Source organism: Phaseolus vulgaris, chromosome 8 (genome assembly GCF_051622355.1).
Source record: "Phaseolus vulgaris cultivar YP4 chromosome 8, ASM5162235v1, whole genome shotgun sequence".
Taxonomy (NCBI): Eukaryota; Viridiplantae; Streptophyta; class Magnoliopsida; order Fabales; family Fabaceae; genus Phaseolus; species Phaseolus vulgaris.
In genome coordinates this window covers 28,202,133-28,225,039 of record NC_143505.1, presented here as the reverse complement: position 1 = coordinate 28,225,039, position 22,907 = coordinate 28,202,133, and the positions used below count along the sequence as shown (strand labels likewise).

General features: G+C 35.6%; 1 pseudogene; it reads left to right on the top strand.

Annotated features, from left to right (window-relative positions):
• The window catches only part of LOC137824919 (uncharacterized), a 29,216-nt pseudogene extending 6,543 nt beyond the window's left edge, over positions 1 to 22,673 (top strand).
• The last annotated feature ends 234 nt before the right edge of the window (positions 22,674 to 22,907 follow it).

The following is a 22,907-nucleotide window of genomic DNA, read 5'->3' as shown; positions in this document are numbered from 1 at the left end:
CCAATATTTTTTATTAGTTAGACAATTTTAGTCTAATTGACAGGTTCTCCACCACTCTAAGTTTAAAGGGAAATTAGAGATATTAGTTCAATTTACATTTCACACATTATTGAAATGTCTTCAAGTTCCCTCTCATTCTATTTTGTAAACACTGTCCAGTTTAGATAATGCATTTTAATAATGTGGAATAAGCAAGTGTTGTTATTAACCCTTGAGTTTGATAAAAATTTATTTTATGTCAAATGCATTATGCTACTAAACAAGTTGGTTTCCCCTCACGTAAACTGTCAAATGAAACTTCTTTCAACACTACTACTATATATTGAACAAGATCTTAGCAATGATCATTCTTTTATATTACTGAGAGAAATGTGTTTCTTTTCTTTTCTTTTAGTACAAGGACTTATGAACTTATTTGTTGGTTGCTTGTGACAATTGTTTTGTGTTGTATGGAGGCAAGAAAACATCAGAGGCAATTTGTGTATTAAATAAAACCTTAAATAATGTTACCTTTAATCAATCTGTGCCACATCAGTGTTAAGATAAATAATATGAATATGGAATCACTAATGAAGGGTTTCTTAGCATGTGAATTTGGCCTTTTGAGTAATTCAACTATGGTTGATGATGAGCTAGGGTTTTTGTTGTGACTATTGTCATTTGTGCAAATTATCCATGCAACTTCTATGAACTTTTCCTTTCAGTGTGTTGCTTCAACATCTATGATCTTTTCCTTACACTTTTGTGTTGCTTGTTATCTTGTCATCTATTGTGAAGCTACTCACTACATGTGTTGTGTGCATAATACAAAAAAAAAATGCCAAGTCTTATCTAGGTAGGTATGATGTGACTTGATTTTAGATTGACACATTGTAGAGGTTTCACTTCTGATTAAGCTTTTTGAGATTAACAATTTAAGGTGAGAACCTAAAGAAGATCCCCTTGGACACGAACTTAACCAAGTGGTTAAGTAAGTGTGAAGGTTCACTTCTAGAGGGTAAAGAGAAAAACACAAATAAGGTGATTATGATGATGAAGGTAACTTGCGGAAATAAAAAGAACATAAGATGAAGAATGACAAGTGAAAACCAAAATAAAGACAAGCATAATAACATAAAGGGAAAAGGGAATGATGGCTTAAAAAGAAGATAAAAAGAGGAAGGAATGAAGGAAGTTTATGGAAGAAGAGAGGTTGTCACGCCACTTGGAGAAAAAGGTACTCCAAGATGAGTGATAAAAGAGTCACCACTTGAGGTGATGCACACTCAAGATAAGACCCAAGATGAACATTAGTCTCACTAAACACTCCTGCAGAGTTTCTTTACTATATTCAAATTCAATGTGTGAAATACTTAAGGCAAGGCACTCTATTTATAAGAGAGAGTGTCTTGGAGAGCAAGATAGAAGGGTATGGTTGTCATTTGTGAGAAACCTTCTAGAAGGTAGGTCAAAGAAACCTAGGTGAACATGTCATGAAAGGTGGGCTTGGTACAAACCCAAATTAATAAGCACACCTTACTCAAATACTAAGCACACCCTACTCAAATTACTAAGCACACCCTACTCTAGGTTATTCTTCTATTTTTCACCCTTAAAGTGAGCCCAATTTATTTTACAGAAACTTATCTTGTGAAAAGACTAGAAGGAAAAACAACTAATATTCTGGTCCATGTTTGGTTCTTCTTATGTTGAGGCTATTCTGAGGCCTGATGGGGTCTGGTCCTGTATGTTGAGATGACTGACCTAGTTGTGAAGTGTTTGTTGTGTCCTCGGTTATCTGCTTGTCGAGTTGGGTTGTATCAAGGTAGGTGTTGATAACTATGAGTTTCATTCAATCCCTGTGTCTTTGGCCTTAGTTTTAACTGATGGACCGTTGACAATGGTATGTTTAGGGTTTCAAATCCTTTTCAAAAACGTCTAAGTGTAAAACAACCGGTTGAAATGACAATTCAACAGGTTGATTTTCCACTTCTCTTTGATTATCCTTTCACGCCTTCCGGTCAGCCTGGGTCCAATACCAAGCCTAGTCAACTCGAACCCATATTAAGCCGAGTCGGGCCAATGTCGAGCAGAGTCGACTCAAGCCGATGTCGAGACGAGCCGGTCCAAGCCCATGTCGAGCTAAGTCTTTCGGGTCCAATATCGAGTTGAGCGGACTCATGCCAATATCGAGACGACTGGGCTAGGGCTGATATCGAGCCGAGCGGGCCCAGGTCAATGTTGAGCAGAGCAGGCCCGAGCCAATGTCGAGCCGAGCGGGCCAAGGTTGATATCGAGCCAAGCGAGCCCAGGCCGATGTAGAGCCGAGAGGGTCTGGGTCGATGTCAAGCCAAGTAGGTTCGGGCCGATGTCAAGCTGAACGGGCCCGAGCCGATATCAAGCCGAACGGATTTCGATCGATGTTGAGCCGAGAGAGCTCAAGTGGATATCGAGCCAAGCGGGCCTGAGCAGATGTCAAGCCGGGCGAGCCCGGGCGGATGTAAAGCCGAGTATGCCCAATAGATGTCGAGCCGAATGGGCCCAGGCTGATATCGAGGCGAGAGGGCTCGAGCCGATGTCGAGGCGAGCGTGCTTGGACCGATGTTGAGCCGAGCGGGCCCAGGCTGATGTCGAGCCGAGTGGGCCCGGGCCGATGTCGAGTTGAGCGAGCTCAGGTCAATGTCGAGCTTGGTGGGCCTGGCGGATGTAGGGACGAATGAGCCTGGGCCGATGTCGAGATGAGCGAGCTTGAGCCAAATTTGTCTATGTCGATATCAAGCAGAATCAGCCTGAGCCCATGTTCAGGCCCATGTGCAACTGAGTTGATTCGGGCCAATGTCGAGCCGAATCGGTGTCGAGGCGAGTAGGTATGAGCCCTTGTCAAGCCGTGTTAGTCCAGATCGATGTCGAGCCGAGTCGGCCCCAGCCCATCTCATTCCAAATAAGTCTGGGCTGATGTTCAGCTGAGTCAGTTTGAGCCGATGTGGTGTCGAGTCGGCCCAGGCCGATGTCAAGTGAAGTCGGCCCAAGCCCATGTTGAGCAGAGTTGGTCCTGGTCCATGTAGAGCCGAGTCGGTTTGGGTCATTATTGTGCCGAGTCGGCCTGGGTAAATGTCGAGCTGAGTCGGTCAAGGTCGATGTCGAGCAGAGTCGGCCCAGGCCCATGTCGAACAGATTTGGTCTTGGACAATGTCGAACCGAGTCGGTTTGCGCCGATGTCAAGCGGAGCCGGCCCGGGCTGATGTCAAGCAGAGTCGGCAGGGCCATGTTGAGTCGAGTCGGCCTGGGACCATGTCAAACTAAGTCGGTCTGATGTCGAGCCGAGTTGGTTCGCGTCCAGGTTGAATCGACTTAGGCCCAGTTCGAACTAAGTTAGTCTGTGTCCATATCCAAATGGATTTAATGTACTTGACAAAGTGGATTTAATCTAATTAACAAAGTGGATTTAATCTAGATTTAATCCACTTTAAATGGATTTAATAAAATTCAAATTAATTTGATCTAGTTAAAATGGATATAAATTTTAAATCCAATCCATTTGTTTGGATTTGGATTGGAACTTGATTGGATTTTGAAAAATCCAATCCATGACCACCCTTAATTATTTTGATGATGATTATAATTTCTTAAAATGTCCATGATATATTGGCTGGTCTAAAATGTTTTTGGTTTCCATTATGTTTTGATTGTAAGTATTAGACAATGAATTGGTATTATAGATAACAATTTTGTTGGTTTGATATTGGAGGTTCATTATTATTCTGGAATTGGTTGATTGCTGGTTTGATAAGGTTTATTGTTGGTCCAGAATGTTTGATGTTTTGATAGTGATATATTGATCATGATATACTATTTTGATTGTAAGTATTAGACAATGAATTGGTATTATAGATAACATTTTTGTTGGTCTGATATTGAAGGTTGATTGCTGGTATGAAATTGGTTGATTGTTGGTATGATAAGGTTCATTGCTGGTCTGAAATGTTTGATGTTTTGATCATGATATATTGATCATGATATATTGTTTTGGTTGTAAGCATTAAACAATGAATTGGTATTACTGATAGCAATTTTGTTGGTCTGATATTGGAGGTTCATTGCTAGTCTGAAGTGGGTTGATTGTTGGTCAGATAAGGTTCATTAGTAGTCTAATATATTGACAATGATATATTGTAGATGATATCTTGTATGCTTGATGATGTTGATTCATAACAGTTTTTTAGAATTTCTGTCATAATATGTCCAAGTCTTACAAGTATGCTGTTTTGACAATAATGATCATTACTTTCAATTTTATCAAGGAAAAATTGATGAGCTAATGTTGACAAATCCAAAAACCGCTTCAGATATATCTCCAGATGATCCAATTGGTGTCATATTTGGTAAGGAGCATCCAGGTCAAGTTAGAGGGCTATCATATGAAGGTTGTCCCAAACTTGCATTTGAAAGATCCACAACAAGGTTAAGTGGTATGAACTATGCTTCCTCTAGTTCAACTTCATCAAATGTGGAGGAAAAGGTAGTTCAAATGGAAAGTCACTACAAAAAACGCTGTATATAGTGACAATTATTTTCGTATAAATTGGCGTTTATAAATGCCACAATATACGCGTGTGGCGGTTACCCGAAACGACATAGAATTGGCCGCCACAGAGTTTAATGTGGTGGTTATAAGCTACCCTTCGCAGCACCCGTCACTTTAACACTTTGTCTAAAGTGGCGGTTTTTATCTGTAAATAGTGTCAGTCATAACTATTGCAATTTAATTCATTGAAAATGATTTCAGTGCCATTATATATGTATAATGTGACGTTTTTAATTGTAAGTATAATAATAAAATTGTAAAAATAATACATTGGTTTCAACGACATAATTTTAATTTTAAATAAATGGAATTTAGCAACCCCTTTTTTATAATCTGGTTTACACAATTAAACTAAACATAATATATTTTCATAATAAAAAAATACTAATTAAATAAAATAATATATTAAATTATAAGCATCCATTCATTGCATTAAAAATTAAAACACACATAATATTATTCAAAAGTTGATACATAATTGAAAATTAAAACATAAATAATTTTTTAAAAGTTGATACATAATTTAAAATTAAAACACGCATAATTATTCAATAGTTGATACATAATTTAAAATTAAAACACACATTGTTCATCCCTAATCAGTTTTGCTTCTAACACTTGATCATATTACTTGATTAGGTGAAGAAACACCATTTCTAATATCTGATGCCTGAAATAAATAATTTTAAGTTGATGATTTTCAATATTTATAATCTATACATAATACAAATGGACAGGACTCTCAGGGTAAGTTTAAACACGTGTCCTCTCCAGAAAATTTTGAAAAAATAAATAAAAAGATTTAATACTAAAAGTAGTAAAACTTCCACCAATCAACACAACACACCAGGGCAAACCAAAACGTGACATGTGCCATGTTTTAAAACTCACTTTCCCGTTTGGTTTCCCCATTCTCCCTCATTTCGCTTTCTCTGTTCTCTTTCTTTAACATTCTTTTTCTCTCTCATCCTAATTTTCTCTGAAACCCTAAACTCCTCTCAATCTTTTGCCCCCTTCTCTCCTTTTTCCCCTTTACTCTTTTCACCATTTCGGCAACTGCAGAGCTGCTCTATTGGAAAGTAGTTTTGCCTAAAAACACCATTACCCATCTTTAGAAATGGCGCCTTCTTTTGAAATTTGAAATGGTAATGACGATTTTTTTCACTATATATTGTGTTGTATCCAACGCTTTTTCATTTCTGTTCCATTTTCTTCTGTTCATTCTCCATGGACCAGGTAATGCTTTATATCTTTTTGTTCGTCTCATTATCACATCTATGTTCTGTTTTACGGTTAATTTTTATTTTGCTGCAAATCCACCGTATATTCATTCACCTATTGAAGATTTTTTTCCTTTTTTGCATTCTAAGGTTTTCGATGGTTTAATCGTTAATGGCGTTGTTGTTTTTTCAGTACATGGTTTTATGGTTGAAAACGTCAAGATTAACAAAGCACGTAAAAGGTAATGATTTTGACCTCCTCTTTTGGTTATTTTTTATAATTGTTTGTTGCGTCCTCTTCTGATTCCATGGTTCATTAAAAGATATCTCCTTTTTACGGTTATATTCAGTCACCGATTGAAGATTTTTGTGCTTTTTTGCATTCTAGGGTTTTCGAGGGTTTAATCCTAAAAGGTACTGAGTTTTTACCTCCTCTTTGGATGCATTTGATAATTGTTTGTTGCGTCCTCTTCTGATACATAGGTTCTATAAGGAGTGACCATGGAAGAGAATTTCAGAATGAGAAGTTTGTCAAGTTCTGTGAGAAGTTTGGGATTCTGCACAATTTCTCTGCACCAAGAACACCACAGCAAAATGGAGTTGTAAAGAGGAAGAACAGGTCTCTTGAAGAGCTTGCAAGAACAATGCTTAGTGAATCATCACTTCCTAAGTATTTTTGGGCAGATGTAGTGAGTACCTCTTGTTATGTGATGAATAGGGTACTTATAAGGCCCATTTTGAAGAAAACTCCATATGAACTTTTCAATGGAAGGAAGCCCAACATCAGTCACCTTAAAGTCTTTGGCTGTAGCTGTTTTGTTCTCAACAATGGAAAGGAAAGCTTGGGAAAGTTTGATGAAAAAGCTGACCTTGGTATTTTCATTGGTTATTCACTCACAAGCCATGCATATAGAATATACAACAAAAGGTTGATGACTGTAGAAGAATTTGTTCATGTTGTCTTTGATGAGGTAGATCGCAGAATCAGTCAAATCCCAAAGATCAGTGCTGAGGAAGATGAACAGAGAATCAGTTTGGAGAAGCTGGAAATCTGTGCAGAAAAACAACCGGTTGATTCGCAGAAACAATCGATTGAAATTCTGCAACAGAGTGAGCTGCCCAAAGAATGGAGGATTCCTAGAGATCTGTCAGTGGATAACATCATAGGGCAGATAAAGGAAGGTGTCTCCACACGTAGCTCCATCTCAAACTACTGCAGGCACACAACTTTTGTCTCTCAAATTGAACCAAAGTCAATTGAGGAAGCTCTCAAGGATGAGAAGTGGGTTGAAGCTATGCATGAAGAGCTAAATCAGTTTGAAAGGAATGAGGTATGGTTTCTTGTCCCTAAAACTAATGAAATGAATATTATTGGTTCGAAATGGGTTTTCAGGAACAAGCTAGATGAGGATGGAGTGATCACAAGGAACAAAGCAAGGCTAGTTGCCAAAGGCTACAATCAAGAAGAGGGCATAGACTATGGTGAAACCTTTGCTCCTGTGGCTAGATTGGAGGCTGCGAGGCTGCTGCTGGCCTTTGCTTGTACGAGTGGTTTTAAACTCTTCCAAATGGATGTAAAGAGTGCATTCTTGAATGGCTACATCAATGAGGAAGTCTATGTAGATCAACCACCGGGTTTTGAAGATCACAAGTATCCTAACCATGTCTTCAAGTTGAAGAAAGCTTTGTATGGACTAAAACAAGCTCCAAGGCAGTGGTATGAGAGGCTTAGCAACTTTCTGCTATCTCATGGTTATGAAAGAGGAATGGTAGACAAAACTCTCTTCATCAAGAAGTCAAATGCAGAAATAATTCTTGTGCAAATCTATGTTGATGACATCATCTTTGGTGCTACACAAGATAGATTGTGTGAAGAATTTGTGGCTGCAATGAAAGGTGAGTTTGAAATGTCTATGATGGGAGAACTATCTTTCTTTCTTGGATTGCAGGTTAAACAAACAAAGGATGGAAGTTTCTTAAGTCAATCAAAGTATTGCAAGGAGATTCTTAAGAAGTTTGAAATGGAGAATTGCAAAGAAGCAAGCACTCTAATGCCATCAAGTTGCTACATGGATGCGGATGCTGCTGGAAAGAGTATAGATCAAACAAAATACAGAGGTTTGATTGGATCTTTGCTTTATCTAACAGCTAGTAGGTCGGACATCATGTTTGCGGTGTGTTTATGTGCAAGATATCAAGCAAATCCTAAAGAGTCACACTTCAAAGATGCAAAAAGAATTCTGAAATATCTCAAAGGAACATCATCTGTAGGACTATGGTATCCTTCTCACTCTCCAATACATTTAATTGGTTATTCAGATTCTGACTTTGCAGGTTGCAAGCTAGATAGAAAAAGCACAAGTGGCACTTGTCACCTTCTTGGCTCAAGCCTAATCTCTTGGCATAGCAAGAAGCAAGCATGTGTTGCTCTTTCTACTGCTGAAGCTGAATATATAGCTGCTGGTAGTTGCTGTGCACCTATGGCTCAAGCAACAACTTGCAGATTTTGGTTTACAAATCAGCAAGGTTCCCTTGATGTGTGATAACACAAGTGCAATCAATCTTACCAAAAATCAGATTCAGCACTCAAGGACCAAACATATTGAAATAAGACATCATTTCATCAGAGATCATGTGCAAAATGGAAATTGTGAAGTGAAGTTTGTGGAGACCAAACTGCAGCTAGCTGACATCTTCACAAAACCATTACCAAAAGAAAGATTTTTCTTCTTAAGAAATGAGTTAGGTATTCTTGATCTTAATAATCTCTCTTAAATCTGTTTTTGATACATGTTAAAGTCTATTTGTGAAGACAAATAGGGGGAGAATTATTGGTTCTTGTATATCTTTGTCTGGTATTGCATAAAATGTTAAAATCTCTGATATAAAAAGTGTTATCTGCTACTGCTGATAGAAACAACCGATTGTTTCGTGTAAACAACCGATTGTTTATCATGTTTTATACCTTGAATGTGCAATAAACTGCTTTGCTGCTGTAAGAAACTTTTGATAGTATAAATACTATTTTCTGCAGGAACTGCTTCAGATTTAATCAGGTACAACACAAGCACCAGGAATTTGTCTTCATCAAATAGGGGGAGATTGTTGAACCTTGTGATGTTCAATGTTTTGAAGAATCCAAATCCTTTGAAGGATGTTGAAGCCTCTGCTTTGCTTGATGTTTCTGTGCTTGTTTAAGCTTTGTTATGGGGTAGTTTATATGTTGTAATCCACCATTGTATTAAATCTCAAGCAATTAGCATCTCAATCTTTATAAAAGTAAAATGTTTTTCAAACTAAGTTGAAACAACCGATTGTTTTTTCGAAACAACCGATTGTTTATACTTAGGTGTTTTGAGAAAGATTGAAAACTGTTTTCAAATAGTTGAAACTGTTAAGTACCAAAACAACCGATTTATTCGAGGAAACAACCAATTGTTTATTTTGGGACCATAACAGAAAAACCGTTTTCTTTGACTGAGCTTTAAATGCATTAACTGTATACGCTCCAGTCATTAAATGCTTTGACCAATCTTTTAATGCAATTGAAGAGTTTTTTAAGATTTGATAACAAACTATATCTTTGAATATATTCAGAAAAACAGATTTAAGAATTAAGAATCTTTTGACAAAGTTTTTCTAAGAGAGTTTTCAAAGTGCTGAGATTGCTTAAGAGTTTTTGTGATTGATCAAGGTGCTGGAATAGGATTCTACTTGTATTGTGATCCGGTCGGTCATCGGTTTAGAGTGACATCAGCTACTGATGGCCACGTGGGCCGTTCTTAACGGGACGTGTGGGCCAGGGAAGCTGATGTGTCTTGAAGAGGGTGATCAGGCGGAGATCGGTGATCAGAGGGGATGCGCGATCGTCGTCTAGATGAGCCACGAGGCTGATCGGTCGTCGTGTCACACACAGTTAAGCCAGGAATGAGAGGGGATTCCCGGTGAGAGCGTTGCATGCGAGCCTCGTGTGGCAGAGTATCAGAGATCAGAGAGATTATGCGCTTTGCGGTACCATGCATGAGAGTGGTCTAAGGGAGCTAGCAGTCGGTCGGTGATTGAGGCTCTCTTAGCCCATAACATGCATGGGACAGAACAGAGGTGATCGTTCACGCGATAGGTAATGCTTGGTATGCGCGCTTGTCCAAGTCGCACCTGGTACTCACGCTGAGGCTGCACGAGACACCCAATGAAAGAAACACGCTAAGTTACATCGTACGCGAATAACTTGGGCACGCGGCAGGGTATATAAAGGCATTCCACGCTCATTGCGAAGGTACGTTTTCATACTGGCAAGTGACTAGTTTACACAGAGAGAGAAAAGGGAGAATCACAGAGTGCACGAGTCTCACTGAGATTCTGAGTACACGATTCTTTGGTGGTCTTGTTTGACTGACTTGAGCGTCGGAGTGCAATCGGCCGCTAGAGGCGCCGTTTGTGGTTTTTTCGCAGGTTCGCTCGGAGCTGGTTGGAACGTGCTTGCAGAAGACGAAGCTTGACATGGCGAGACCTTCAACGATCAAGTCACCTGCAAGATCATATTGATTTTAGATATTCATATGTAACAAGTGTAATCTTTGTAATCTGTTGAACAATTCGTTTCTGTGTTTGCTGAGATTGGCTGTGTGTTCTTGAGGTGTTCAAGATCAACAATCTTAGTGTTGGCCAAGGAGAGTGTGTTTCTTGAGGTGTTTCAAGGTCATTCTCTTGGTTGTGGTGTAAGTGATCAAGTGGTGATTGCTTAGTGGATATCCTCAGGGTTTCTGAGAAAACTGGATGTAGCTCTAGTTTGGAGTGAACCAGTATAAACAACTCTCTATCTCTAACTCTTTAAATTCAGTTTTGATATTGAAACTGGTATAAACAACCGATTGTTTCGCTAAAACAACCGATTGTTTTTCCAGCTTTGTGCTTTTGCTGTTTTGATTTGAAAAACTGAATTCTTAATCAAAGTTCTTTTGAAGAATTTTCATTCTAAGCTTAAAAGTTTACTAAAATCTTTCTTAAACAATTCACCCCCCTCTCGTTTAAGGCCATATATTCTAACATATATTTTGCACAGTAACAAATCAAATAAGTATTTTTATTAAATGTATTACGGCAGAAGTAATGAGACATAAGGAACTAATGTTCCTCCAAATCTCTAAAAAATTTGGCGGCAAAAGAAAGATAGTGTAGACACTAAGTAATTATAACAATAGGATTTGTATACCTGAAAATAGTTATTTCTGAGTACAAAACTCTCTGAAGTTATGGAGGAACTGAGGCCAAAGTTTACTACAACAAATGGAGTTGGTTCCATTCTCAAGCAAATGGTAATGAATCATGGTATACAACTACATTTATATTTACGTTTCTTGAGTCATATATGTTCTTCATTGTTTTTCTGAACATGCACATCAGTGTAGTTTGAATTCGTAAATATTATTTGTTAGCCAAAATAATGAGAAAACATTCTTATATGTTTTTTTTCTGTTTCAGCCAAATAAATCCAGCTTTTTTTTTAATTATAGCATCAGAAATTGTAAATGGAATAACATTAACTCAGATAAGGATTTCAACTTGAATTAAATCTATGCTATTTTATTTCATATTCACATATATGTATATAATATAATTTATTGTTATTTGCAGAACAAGTCATTCTCAACAGAGAACCATTAATTGAGATAAGTAATGGTAAGTTGATTTTATTTTTTGTTTTGCTTTAAATGAGAAATCTTAGTGTAAATTTTTTTACTTTATTTTCTAATTTATTTTGTTTAGTTTGTCATCCTGAAAATGCAAGAAATGGAAGAACAACAAAATCTAATCATCAAAGTCAGAAAACAATATCCTTATCTGGGAGAAGCCATGATAAACTTAATTTTATCTATTTTTTTACTTCAAACTACTGTACGTTATGTGTGTGTATATATATATATATATATATATATATATATATATTACTAATTACTTTTGTTTTAGTTTTGGATCCTGATGATGCAAACTCTGCCACAAGAAAAAGAAAAAATATACAGTCAGAATTGTGCAATACAAATATCAAAAGAACAGGTACTCTACCTCTCTCTATATTTTATATTCCAATTACAGTTAAAATTATTTGTTCTACTAAATTGAATTTTGTAAAAGAACAATTAATTTAAACCATAGAATCAATTCATTTGTAACAATGACATTTCGTTTTTTGTTTAACTAACACACTATGTCATTGAATGTAATTAGCTCCTAAGTTTGTTAATTACATTATCTTCTTACAATGAATTGCGTACTAATTATATTATTACAGTACTGAAGATAATTCAAATAACTGATTTGAAATTATTTTTTGAAGGTCAAAATACTGTCAAGTCAATTCATTATGTTTCTTCTCAATCATCGGTTATTACGGGAAGAGATTATGCAGTTTCTGAAAACATGACTGCAAACAAAGAAGTCAACACCATGCATTCAACTACAAAAGTAGTGTCATCAATGGGAACAATTACTAATGGACAAAATAGCCTTACAGAATACCTTGATGGTGAGTTCACAACTCCTCATGTAATTAGGTTCATTAAAATTGATACTGATAATACAGAGTAAAACATATACTAATACAGATAAATGTTATTTTGTTTCTATTAATCCAGATGTGGCCAAAAATACAGGAGGAAATAGCAAAAACTTAATTGCTAGATTGCGAAAAAAATATAATCCAGGAAGAGGTACTACAATTATAAATTTAAAAATTACTATTTTTGATACATTTATGACAAAAAGTAATTACAAATTGATATTGACTTTGTAACTTACCAAATGTTTTAATACTTATTAAATGCACTTTTCTACAGGTAATTACAATCGTGGAAATGTAGTTAATAAAACAATAAGCTTAGATAACATGTCCAGGGCAGACAGTGTTGAAATCCTGCAATCAGTGACTAAGAGATTGAATTTTGAAGATGTGCAAAATGAAGCAAATAATGGTAATAACACAATGTTGTTAGATAAAAGCTCCAGTACATACAGTGCTCAAATCCTGCAATCAGTTACTAAAACCTTGAATTTTGAAGAAGATGAGGAAAATGAAACAAATAATGGTGATAAAAAAAAGTTTAAATGTTATTTTTAATTTAGTTAATTGCTTCAAAAGCACTTTGATTTACTGTGTTTCGTGTTCAGATGAGAGCATAGAAGTTTACACTTCTGAATTGTATTCAAAAGCTGAAAATGAAGGTGCATGTCTCTAACTTTAACTTCTGTATTCAAATTAAATTCATTAATGTAAAGGTAATATATAACCTTATTTAATATTTCAATATAGATAGTTTCATTTGGACAACCTAATATACAATGTGAATATTGTTTGGTCGAGGTGTGGTATGAAGAAAGATCCTTGAAAGCAAAGACTTGCCTAAAGGTTGATTTTTCTATATGTTGCCAAAAAGGAAAAGTACAGCTACCTTTCCTACAACAACCTCCTAAATTGATGCTAGAGTTATTAAATGGTCAAGATCGATGAAGCCAACACTATTTACAACATATCAGAAGTTACAATAGTATGTTTTCATTTACTTCAATTGGAGGAAAAGTTCACTCTTCCGTAAATGATGGGTTTGGGCCTCCTCAATTTATTCTGCATGGACAAAACTATCATAGGATTGGAAGCTTACTCCCTGACAGTGGAGAAACGCCCAAGTTCGCACAACTTTACATATATGATACACAAAATGAAGTCTGAAACAGAGTATCTCACTTTGGGTATGTGTTACATTAGGTTAGTTTATTTTAAGTAGATTCATTTATAAGATTATTTTGAATTAATTATTTATTTAAATTTTATTTAGGTCCAATTTGAAAGAGTTGAAGTTTGATAAATCATTGATTCAAGATCTTACCAAGATGATTGATGATAACAATGTTATGGCAAAAAGTTTTAGAAGGGTCAACGATTTTGTAAATTCTTATGTACATTCAGAATTTGGATTGAGGTTATTTAGACATCGTTTCAAAGATCCAAGAGTGTAAAATACCCCTACAACTGATGAGATAGTAGCGTTAATTGTGGGTGATATGAGCAACATGGATGTAGGACGAGATATCATAGTGAAAAAAAATTCTGGACAATTGTTTAGGTTGCATGAGACACATACAACCTTCATCCCATTACAGTATCCTTTAATATTCCCCTTTGGAGAAGATGGTTATCAAGAAGATATTCCAATATGTAATTCTCGAAGTAATAGCAAAGAACGTAAAAGAAGTCGTATATCGTTAAGAGAATTCATTGCATTTACAATTCAAGAAAGAAGTGTTGTGATGGCAAATTTCATGAAGGTCTTCTTGAATCATGTAAGAAAAGGGTGCGGAAGCTATGGAGGTGTGTGAGCAAGATCCTCCTAAGAGTGATGTTGATCTTGTAGGTGCATGATAGGTATGAATATAGGGAGGTTCGGCCAGCCCAAGGAAAGGTGAAGGATGTGAAGTTTAGAGCCTAGAGTTCTAGGGAGAAGCAAAGCTTGGCACAAAATGGCAGCATAACTTTACTCACAATAAACTTGAAAATACAAGGTGTAGGCTCCTCTTTTTATAGGCTAAAGAGGACCATAATGCAACCCTAATGCTAGCCAAATGAAATGTAAATGTGAAGCACATGGGTGCACAAATGAGCACACGGGGGGGTGTGTCTAGTTTTTATGCTCACCCCCTCCGTGGGCTTTCTAGACCGGCCTTGGTAAATTTAGAGGTTTTTTTAGAAACTCTAAGTTTACCTAGGTTGGTGTTTTAGGTGCCAAAATTAATTCTAAGAAAATTACAAATAAAGTTCCTATGCTAATTTTGACAAGAAATTAAAGTCTACTCTACACTAGAGTTTATGGCATTTGAACATGTAAAAGAACGTCTTCTTGGATCCTCTTGGTCATAACTCTATGGTTGGCCCAAATCTACCCTTTGGTGGGCTTGTGCTTGGGCCTCTTCCATCATCCCCTCCCTCTTGAAAAGGATTTGTCCTCAAATCCATTGCTTCTTCTTCTTCATGGCTAGGGGAATGGATGTGGCTGGATGGTGTCCATCATCTCCTTCTCCTTGAGAAGATCTATCCTCAGATCTAGAGATTTGATCTCGGATAGCAGCCTCTTGCTTCTTCAACTATGCTTGCCCTCCCGGATCAAACGTCCACCTAGGGGAATTATCAAATAAAGCAAATGAGTTAGTTGAAGCAGTTATATACAAATCAATTTTATGAAGTTGCCATTTTTGTTTTTCTTTTGTTTTTGGCAACTTTTTACAATATTTCTCTTTTGATGGTTGCATGTGTTCTCTAATCCTCTCATGCTTTGTAAAATTTTCAATAGTGGTTACTTGTTCCTTAGGCATAATTCCTTTAGGAAGTGGTAACAACGCAAAAAGAGAAAGAGGACTATGTTCACATACAACTTCAAATGTAGAAATATTAGTAGTCTTGTGGACTACTCTATTGTATGCATGCTCAATAGAAAAAGGATACTCATCCCAAGAATTGTGGTTGTCTTTCATGATTTCTCTAGGCATAGTAACAAGAGCTATGTTTTCAATTTTATTTTGACCATTCTTTTGAGGATGATAAGAATTTGAAAAGGACAACTTAGTTGCAAGTTTTTCCAAGAGAATCCTCAAATGATGGTTTTCAAATTTTGGAGCTCTATCCAACACTAAGTTTGAAGAGAAATCATGAAGACTTGTCACTTCTTTAAGGAAGAGTTTATCCATGTCCATGAAAATGGAATCAAAACCTTTTGTTGTCCTAGGAAGATCTAATATGAAATTTAGGCTTATGTCTTCCCAAGGATCATTTGCAAAAGGTGAAGGAGTATAGAGTTCATGAGACATCACCTTAGATGTATTTTTAAAACACGGAATGTATCTAGGGTAATGTCTTTGAACATCTTTTCTCATGGGTGACAATAATTTTCCTTTTAAAAGCTCTAGAGTTTTATCAACTCTAATTTGACCCATGAGTTCTCCTTCATGAAGAATTTCTCTTTTATGTGTGAAGGTAGTCTCGTTGATACAACCTTTGTTCATGGAAATTTCAATTCTTTTCAAAGGTTGTCTCAATAAGACATGACAAGTTTCTTTAGGCACTACTTCACATAAAAAATTGTCTTTGTAGATGCCTATAGATGACTTGACCTTCACTTGGTGATATCTTGGCATGTATGTAAAATAATCTACTATATTTTTATCTATGCAAGCCTTTTTTAAGGATTCTTCTTTTTTTTCTAGGCTTGCAAGTGTTCCTTTACAAAAGGTAAGGCTAGGTTGTTCAACAAGAGGTATATTTTCAAATGTATTTTCAACTTTTCCTTCTTGTTGAATGATCTTGTGGGAAGGAACACTCTTCTCCCACGCCTTTTGTTTCCCAAGGGTTTTCTCTTGCTTTTCTATTTTTACATTTTCTTCACTCTCACTAGCTTCTTTTTCTTGGCTACTATTCTCATCTTTGTCCCTTAAGATCATAGATCTTTCATTGAAACATTGAGATGCTAATTGATCATTGCCAAGGTATTCTAAACATGGAATTTCTCTAGCTTGAGTGTGAGAGATATGCTTGGTTAGGTTTTCTTGTCTCTCTTTCCTAGCTCTCCTAGGGAATTGTTGATGATATTCATTTTTCCTAAGACTTTCTTCCCCAAGATAATCATGATGTTTAGAGCTAGATGCATGAGAATGTAATTTTTTAGAAAATTGAGACTTCTCATTCTTTGCTTTAGTCAAAACATTAATTTTAGTCTCACTCTCCAATTGTCTATAAGCAATTGATTACACAGTTTGTGAAACTTCTTTCAAAAGAGTTTTTAAAGATTTTAATTCACTTCCAATAGACTTTGTAGAATGAGAAGAAGAAGACATGGCTAAAGCTTTGTGTGTACAAGTATTTTACCTTGAGAAAACTTAGGAAAGTCAAAGAAGGTAGTTTTCCAGGTAAGGGAGGTGAGTCACAAAGGACTACTTAAATACCAAGCATTTGCCTTAGCCAAAAACTATCCCTCAATGTCTTCACACAAAAGTTTCTCTTAGTAAACCACTTAGAACACAATTAAGTTGAGAAATCAAATTTTCAATGAAAGAAAACAATGCAAGCTACTAATCAACAAAGCTAGTCGGTTTATCTCAAACTTAACAAAATAATCATGCAAAGCGTCACTAACTAAGCAAAAGAAAAGGCAATTACAAACAATTAACAATTGCTAACTAAAAATTCTATACTAGTCGGCCCTAGGTGAGGCTTCTTGGATACTTTGAGCCCTTGAAGACACACTCACCGTCTAAATCGTAATTAAGAGGTAATTAACACAAATTAAGTTGCAATGAAATTAAGAAAACTCCCTTTGTTGATCCTCTTTTTGCTAAATGCACTTCCTTGTTGTCTTTGCTTGTTGGCCCTCCAAGTGTTTGTAGTGTTTTTCAAGAAAGCTTGTTTCGGCCTTGGCTTTGTTTCCCCTTAGAATGAAGGTTTTAATTCTCCAATTCCAGCACTTATCAAAAGACTAGACCTTACACAAGTCAAGTTTCCATTCAATTAAGCACCAAAGGAGAAATAAATTCCAGCACCAAATTAGAGGTCAAAGAACAAAAGCAAGAAACAATTTAATTGAATAAAACAGTACCACCAAAAGGAGTTAGATTATGACAACTAGAAAGAGGTCCAAGAAATATTAAGCAAGCAAATAAAAGGTACCAAAATAAAGGTAGGCACACAAAAGAATCCTAAGAATAGCACTAGAATTAAATGACCAAATAAAAAAAAACAGCACCACTTGAAAATGTTGTGGGCCAGAAACGTGTTTTTCCCCAATTTATGCTGAGCTGTGTCTTTAAGATATGATTCTGAAATTTGATATGCAAGATATTCAAGTTCTTAGATAAAATCTGGCTTTGGAATCACTCAAAACGCATGCACCAATTTTTTTTAATAAATTTTGCAATTTTGGTGTTCAGCCAGCTGTAGCGCCTCAGATTTGCACACTGATTTTAAAAGATTTATCATTTTTTTCTGTTGATTCTTTTGGACTAATTCTTTTTTTGTCCTTTCTATAACACTTCAAACTTGCATATTCCAGAGAATCAAAATTTTCCTATGAGTGAAAATATTTTTCTGGAACAAAACAGCCAGCACAGAAAATTTGAAACAGGGGATTCTGGAAACTGGAAACAAAAACAGCAAGATACCAAAATTTAAACACAATAGAATTTGTGTAGGATCTAAACACAAATAGGAACTCAAACTAAAATTAAAAAGGCACCAAAAGATCAAAGAACAGCAGATTCAAAGCAATTAAAGATACCCAAAATCAAGAAACAATCAAGCCAAATAAAGGACTACTAAGAATTGTTGACATTGTGGATGAACATGACTTGACAAAACATATATGGATTCAGAAATTAAAGACTCAAAAGCATAATATGAACCAAATAAGAAAGCAATAAAGACTCAAATTCCTAAAAGAAAAACAGCAACTCAAGGTGTATGGAATCCTATCACAATTTGCACAAGAAATTGTTCAAGATCAATTGAACAAAAGTGCTTCGGTTGGATCTTCCAAATAGCACACCAAAACAAATTAAAATGCAAAAAACAGCAAGACAATTATGGAAAATAAGATGAACAACATGAAAGTAAAGAAGAACTAAAAATGAAAAGACCAAAAGCAACTCATCTTGAAGAACCCAAGCTCTGATACCAAATGATGGCAAATTTCATGAAGGTCTTCTTGAATCATGTAAGAAAATGGTGCGGAAGCTATGGAGGTGTGTGAGCAAGATCCTCCTAAGAGTGATGTTGATCTTGAAGGTGCATGATAGGTATGAATATAGGGAGGTTCGGCCAGCCCAAGGAAAGGTGAAGGATGTGAAGTTTAGAGCCTAGAGTTCTAGGGAGAAGCAAAGCTTGGCACAAAATGGCAGCATAACTTTACTCACAATAAACTTGAAAATACAAGGTGTAGGCTCCTCTTTTTATAGGCTAAAGAGGACCATAATGCAACCCTAATGCTAGCCAAATGAAATGTAAATGTGAAGCACATGGGTGCATAAATGAGCACATGGGGAGGGGTGTGTCTAGTTTTTATGCTCACCCCCTCCATGGGCTTTCTAGACCGGCCTTGGTAAATTTAGAGGTTTTTTTAGAAACTCTAAGTTTACCTAGGTTGGTGTTTTAGGTGCCAAAATTAATTCTAAGAAAATTACAAATAAAGTTCCTATGCTAATTTTGACAAGAAATTAAAAATCTACTCTACACTAGAGTTTATGGCATTTGAACATGTAAAAGAACGTCTTCTTGGATCCTCTTGGTCATAACTCTATGGTTGGCCCAAATCTACCCTTTGGTGGGCTTGCATGTGGGCTTGTGCTTGGGCCTCTTCCATCATGTTGAGTTTGGAAATATAGTCCATTCACGTCGTATGTTTCAACAATTCTTGGTTGATGCATATACTATGGTTGAAGCTCAAAGATTGTCGTTCATAAGAGGAAACCAAAAAACAATACGTTGTGATATTCTTAACGATGTACAAGAGGCAATGAATATAGGAGAAACAAATTCTTCTGCAGTTGGGAAGCGTATAGTTTTACCTGCATCATTTACAGGAGGAATGAGGTATATGTTCAACAATTGCCAAGAAGCAATGGCAATTTGTAAAAGGTTTGGATATCCTGATTTATTTATCACTATTACCTGCAACGTAAATTGGTCTGAAATACGTGAGTTTGTTACATCAAGAGGATTAACTGCTGCTGATAGGCCAGACATAGTTTGCAGAGTATTCAAGATGAAATTAGATCAAATGATGGTTGACTTCAAAAAAGATGAATATTTTGGAAAAGTTAATGCAGGTAATGACATTAATCCATATTTTAAAATTATGTTCAAATTTTCTGCATTATAATTCAATCAATTTCTATCTTATTATAGGTATGTACACTATCGAATTTCAAAAAAGGGGTTTGCCTCATGCCCACATATTATTGTGGTTGGATGGAGAGAAAAAGTTAAGAACTCTAACAGACATTGATGGAGTAATTTCAAAATAATTACCGTAGGCAGATTTATATCCTAAATTGTCAAAGGCAGTTGCAACGTACATGATACATGGTCCATGCGGAGCCGCTCGGTTTTCCTCACCTTGCATGACTAACGGTAAATGTTCAAAATTTTACCCAAAGAAATTTAAATTGTTGACTACTATTGATGAGGATGGATATCCATGTTACAGACATCAAGATAAAGGAATATTCATTCTTAAAAATAGAATTAAGTTAGAAATAGGAATGTTGTCCCATATAGCCCATTACTACTACTGAGGTACCAGGCTCATGTTAACACAGAATATTGCAACAAATCAAATTCAATCAAGTATTTGATTAAATATATCAACAAAGGTCCAGATAGAGCAAATTTGAAAATTACTAATCCTCATAAAGACTCTACTGAGATACCAGTTATAGATGAAATTAAACAATATTATGATTGTAGATATATATCTCCCTATGAAGCTGTGTGGAGAATATTTGCCTTTGACATTCATCATAGATGGCCTCCAGTTCCAAGGTTGACTTTTCATCTATTATACGAGCAACCCATTCTATTTAAGGACAATGAAGATATTGATGAAATATTTCATACAAATGAACATAAAAGAACAATGTTTTTAGCTTGGTTTGAGGCTAATAAAATCTATCCAGAGGGGAAAAATTTGAGTTATTTTGAATACCCTAACCATTTTGTGTGGATGGCAGAACAAATAGAATGGAAACCAAGGAAGAGGGGAGTTAGTATTGGAAGGCTAACATATATTCCTCCTGGCTTAGGGGAATTATATTATCTCATGTTATTGTTGAATTTTAAAAAGGTTTGTTGTAATTATGCTAACATCAGGACTATTAATGGTGTAATTTACAAAACTTATAAAGAGGCTTGCTATGCCATGGGGCTGTTGGCAGAGGATAAAGAATTTATTGATGCCATTATAGTGGTCAGCACCCTTGCTTCAGAAACTCAGTTGAGATGATTGTTTGTTACACTGCTACTCATGAATACTATGTCTAGACCTGAGGAAGTTTGGAACAAAACTTGGAAATTGTTATCTGATGACATTGTATACCAAAAAAGAAAAGAGTTTAACCTACCAGGTATAACTTTCTGTTTTCCTCAAACTTTATAACATATTATTTTGTTCAAAATATGAAATGTTGTTGTTTTGCTAGGTCTTACAATTGAAGATGATCAAATACAAAGTTTGTCTTCAACAACTAGAAGAATTATTTATTTCTAATGGTAAATCTTTAAAAGACTTTAACAGTCTTCCACAACCTATTCATTCAGATTCTTTTATTTATGAGAATAGATTCATTATTGATGAATTAAATTATGACAAGATACAAATGTCTGAAATTCATTCTTCTCTTTTTCAATCTCTAACTGCGAAGCAACTGGTTGTGTATGAGAATATAATGACAACAGTACTTTCACAAGTTTAAGGTTATTTTTTCCTATACGGGTATGGTGGCACAGGAAAAACCTTTATATGGAAAACTTTGTTTACTGCAATTAGATCAAAAGGGTTGATTTTGTTAAATGTAGCTTCTAGCGGTATAGCTTCTTTGTTACTACCTGGAGGAAAAACAACTCATTCTACGTTTTGCATTCCTTTGTTAATAAATGAACATTCAACCTGCAACATACCTCAAGGAAGTTTTCAGGCCAAATTGATGATTGAAATTAATTTAATTATATGGGATGAAGCTTCAATGATCAATAGGTTCTGTTTTGAAGCTCTGGATAGAACTCTAAGGGATATCATGAGGGTTGTAAGTGAAGAAAATGCTCTTAAACCTTTTGGTGGCAAAGTCATTGTCTTGGGAGGTGATTTTAGGCAGATATTGCCTGTTGTAAAAAAGGGATCAAGATATGACATTGTGAAGGCAACAATGAACTACTCAAAATTGTGGAAACATTGCAAAGTCTTCAAACTTACAAAAAATATGAGATTAAACAGTGAAAAATCAAAGCAAACTGCATCAGAAATAAAAGATTTTGTAGATTGGATACTTCACATTGGAGATGGAGATATGGACTTAAATGAGTTGGGAAGGGCAACTATTGAAATACCACAAGACATTCTAATTCTAAATGTTGAACAACCTTTATTGCACTTGGTTGAATTTGTTTATCCAGGGTACATACAGAATCTGAACTCTGATGGATTTTTTGATGATGGTGCAATATTGTGTCCTACTACAGAATGTGTGGACCAAGTGCATGACTTCATTCTAATCTTAATCCCCGGAGAAGAAGTTACTTATTTAAGTTCAGACTCCCCTTGTCAATCTGATCAACAAGAAAATGCTCAAGCTGAGTGGTTTACAACTGAATTTTTGAACGATATCAAATGTTCCGGAATTCCTAATCACATTGTTAAATTAAAAGTTGGAGTTCCAATAATGCTTCTAAGGAACATTGATCAAGCCAATGGACTTTGCAATGAAACCAGATTAAAAGTAATTCACTTAGGGAAAAATGTGATTGCTGCCAAAGTTATTACCGGAAAAAAAATATTGGTGATAACATATTAATTCCGAGAATGAATTTGACTCCTTCTAAATCAGGCTTGCCTTTTAAGTTCCATAGAAGACAATTCCCAATATCTTTGTGCTTTGCTACGACAATAAACAAAAGCCAAGGACTAACACTTAATAAAGTTGGTTTATATTTACCACGTCCAGTGTTTACACATGGACAGTTATATGTTGTTGTTTCCAGAGTAAAATCCAAGAAAGGGTTGAAAATATTGATTTTGGATGATGATGGAAATACTACTAATTCAACTACTAATGTGGTTTACAGAGAAATATTTGAAAATGTTTGAAAATATTATTACAGCAATACTTATCAGGTATGAAAATTCTTTAATACAAAACTATTTATATTTCTCATATTTTTCTTCTAATATAGCAAAAGTAAACCAATATTTTTTTTTGTATTTACAGGTTTCCTCTTAATTTCCATAGTAAATCTTTCATGACTATAATGCATTACAAAGAAAGGTATTCATCTATATCTTCTTAATAAATTTCATAATTTAAATTGTGTATAATTTTGT